Source organism: Panthera pardus, unplaced genomic scaffold, assembly GCF_024362965.1.
Source record: "Panthera pardus isolate Hobbes unplaced genomic scaffold, ASM2436296v1 HiC_scaffold_16, whole genome shotgun sequence".
Lineage (NCBI taxonomy): Eukaryota > Metazoa > Chordata > Mammalia > Carnivora > Felidae > Panthera > Panthera pardus.
Genome location: NW_026526721.1, coordinates 83,365,695 through 83,369,917, shown reverse-complemented (window position 1 = coordinate 83,369,917; position 4,223 = coordinate 83,365,695).

Sequence of the window (4,223 nt, the reverse complement as noted above, 5' to 3'; positions counted from 1 at the left end):
AATGGATAGGAGAAAGAAATACATCAATGTCCAGAGCAGGCAATGCTTTGTATGTAGATCTGCTGTCTTCCCCCAAACACACAAAAGCAAGCTTTGTGCACTGGCCAGAGCAGCAAAATTTCTAGGCATGGCCCTGCCACTTCCCTTTCTACTCCAGCTTCCTGAACCCCCTTGCTACCACTCACCAGCATTCTGAGCTCCTAAAGTTAGGCCCTCCAACCTGTCCTGCTCCCCACTTTATTGTCCTTAAGCTTTACTCTTGTTTCTCTGGCTCAAAAGCCACTTCTTATCGATATTATCCAAATTCTTTAATTTTCAGAAGCTCCATACTCTGGATACAACTTGTGATGGATGGCCTGTGATGTATCTGACCTATACTTCCCTGAATTCCCTTTCTTGTCTGTTTTCTATTAGGGTGGGCCATAGGGAAGATTCTCAGAGATTTGGAGGGCAGAAGGGAAGCAGTCATTTTGTGACTCACACACACAGTGTGCCGATTCACCTCATCGGCTCGAAGCAGCAACTAAGCCTGTAGCTTCTCTTCTACAGGCTGGATCCTGGATCCTCCCTTCAGCTCCTCCAACTCTGGAGCCAGGTGTTTGCATTCAGCTCTATGACACAGGGTCCTAGCTTCTATAGAGTAGCCTTGACACCAAGGTCAGAGGTCACAAGAACAGACAAACTTCAGTCTGTCCTTGTGGAATTCTCTCACCCTTGTGGTTTCCAGCTTTCTCTCGATCTCCCTACTTGACATCCATTATCACTTCCTGACTGCATGCACCATGGACTTCAAGCTCCAACACTGGACATGGAGACAACAGCTCATAGAGACTGCTTAACCATCTCACACGATTGTGGAAGACTAATTACCTGTAACCATAGACAGACAAGATCTCCTAGTGGTTCTGTTTCTCTGTCAGGAACACCCTTGTCCCCATCTCCCTAGCTTTACCCTCCACGGGCCTCCTCTTCTTTCAATACCCAGTTCTTCTATCAATTCCCCAGCCCCATGGCTAGAGGTGACACCTCCCTACACACACACACACACACACACAGCTGTGCAGCCCAAGCAGGCTGTTTGGAATCCCTAGAGCACCTGGCTCATTTTGCCTTTCATCTTAGGTATTTCTGCCCACGTCATTATCCCTTTACTAATGACTAGACTGTGCATCCTTCAAAGGCAGAGACCACGTGTCATACATTTTTAGGTCTCCTAAAGTATTTTCTACTGGCCTAACAATGAGCTGAAACTGGACTGAAAACTCCAGGGGGAGAAGAGATGGTTGGTAGGGAGATGAAGAGCTTCAAAATAAACCACATGTTTTACCACCTGCCTGCCTGGTGAGCTCATGTCCACATGGCAGCCTTAGGATGCCTCTTCTCTCCAGCAAAGAGCCAGGGATGTTGGTTTTACAGCAAGAAAACACAGAAAGGAAAGAATATAAGAAAGAGTATACCCAAGAGATTATTCACTAGTTCGTGAATTTTATGTGTAATAATGCCTATCAATGAGAAGGGGGAAAATCATCTTTAAAAAAACCCTTTTTTTTTTTGTTACCAAGGCTCTTTTATAGGAGCTCCGAATAATATAATGAGTAGAGCTATTATCCCAACTACAGTTTGCAAAGGTTGTTAATATAGACCACAGACCATTTTCAGTATGTAAAAAAGTCTAACAGAAATGGCTTGGCGAAAGAAAAAATAAAAGCTTTCTACTGCTAACAAGTTGCAATTCTTCCATCTTAACTGGGACTATTTGAGTTCAGGGTGGTAATATATATTATTCTAAGCTCATTATGAATTATATGTGTTCTTTGGTTACTTTAAAATTGAAGAAATTACTTGATGACTTGTTAATAAATACACATCATTTGTTAGGGAAAAAAATGTTTTAAAACAAAAATCCCTGTTAATAAAAATAAGGAGAATCTGAAAGGGTAAAGAGGTTGAGAACCATAAAACTGGATATTTATATTAGAATAGATATTAGAAACTGAGCCTTCAAAATATTAAGCATTTATTCCCTTTTTTTAATTTACATCTAAATTAGCAAATAGTGCAACAATGATTTCAGAAGTAGATTCATTAATGCCCCTTACCCATTTAGCCCATCCCCATCCCCAACCCCTCCAGTAACCCTCTGTTTGCCATATTTAAGAGTCTCTTATGTTTTGTTCCCCTCCCTGTTTTTATATTATTTTTGCTTCCCTTCTCTTGTGTTCATCTGTTCTGTGTCTTAAAGTCCTCATATAAGTCATATGATATTTGTCTCTAATTTCGCTTAGCATAATACCCTCTAGTTCTATCCACATAGTTGCAAATGGCAAGATTTCATTCTTTTTGATTGCTGAGTAATACTCCATTGTATATATATACCACATCTTTATCCATTCATCCTTCGATGGACATTTGGGCTCTTTCCATACTTTGGCTATTGTTGTTAGTGCTGCTATAAACATTTGGGCACATGTGCCCCTTCAAAACAGCATACCTGTAATCCTTGGATAAATACCTAGTAGTGCAATTGCCAGGTTGTAGGGTAGTTCTATTTTTAGTTTTTTGAGGAACCTCCATACTGTTTTCCAGAGTGGCTGCACCAGTTTGCATTCCCACCAGCAGGGCAAAGAGAGCCTCTCTCCCCGCATCCTCACCAACATCTGTTGTTGCCTGAGTTGTTAATGTTAGCCATTCTGACAGGTGTGAGGTGGTAGCTCACTGTGGTTTTGATTTGTATTTCTCTGATGATGAGTGATGTGGAGCATTTTTTCATGTGTCGGCTGGCCACCTGGATGTCTTCTTTGGAGAAGTGTCCATGTCTTTTGCCCATTTCTTCACTGGATTATTTGTTTTTTGAGTGTTGAATTTGATAAGTTCTTTATAGATTTTTGGATACTAACCCTTTATCTGATACGTCATTTGCAAATATCTTCTCCCATTCCATCGGTTGCCTTTTAGTTTTGCTGATCGTTTCCTTCGCTGTGCAGAAACTTTTTATTTTGATGAAGTTCCAATAGTTCATTTTTGCTTTTGTTTCTCTTGCCTCCAGAGATGTGTTGAGTAAGAAGTTGCTGTGGCCAAGATCAAAGAGGTTTTTGCCTGCTTTCTCCTTGAGGATTTTGATGGCTTCCTGTCTTACTTTTAGGTCTTTCATCCATTTTGAGTTTATTTTTGTCTCTGGTGTAAGAAAGTGGTCCAGGTTCATTTTTCTGCATGTTGCTGTCCAGTTTTCCCAGCACCACTTGCTGAAGAGACTGTCTTTATTCCATTGGATATGCTTTCCTGCTTTGTCAAAGATTAGTTGGCTATATGTTTGTGGGTCCATTTCTGGGTTCTCTGTTCGGTTCCATTGATCTAAGGGTTTTTGTTCCAGTACCATACTGTCTTGATGACTACAGCTTTGTAATACAGCTTGAAGTCCAGGATTGTGATGCCTCCTGCTTTGGTTTTCTTTTTCAAGATTGCTTTGGCTATTCAGGGTCTTTTCTGGTTCCATACAAATTTTAGGATTGTTTGTTCTAACTCTGTGAAGAATGCTGGTGTTATTTTGATAAGTATTGCATTAAATATGTAGATTGTTTTGGGTAGTATTGACATTTTAACAATATTTGTTCTTCCTATCCAGGAGCATGGAATATTTTTCCATTTTTTTGTGTGTCTTCTTCAATTTCTTTCATAAGCTTTCTACAGTTTTCAGTGTATAGATTTTTCACCTCTTTGGTTAGATGTATTCCCAGGTATTTCATGGTTTTTGGAGTACTCCTTTCTTGTTGATGGGATCATCCTGTAGACTATGAAAATGGTGGCATCAGATTTTCTACTTAATAACAGTGACTTGGGTAATTACAGTGATATAATTCAATGAGTTAAGGGAGAACAGTTTCAACAAAGAGGGAATAAAACAAAGGAAATGGCTCCTGAGAGTACCCCAGGTTTATACTATCAATTTCAATTTTCCTTCAAAACATTTCAAATCAAAAGAAAAATGAATCACTTTTACCTTACTTGAAAAACTACAGAAAATTAAGCTTTTATTTTGTAATTTTCCATTTGCTTTACTGGAAGATTTTTTATTTGGCTTTTTTTTTGTGTTAGTTATATAGTCTATTGATTAATTCAACCCAATGCCAAGGAAGTAGGAATTGAGATGCTGGCAGATGTTGCTGCTTCTAGCAGATAGAATATATAAGAGAAGAGCCAGCCAGTTTCCATATTGTGGTTTCAAT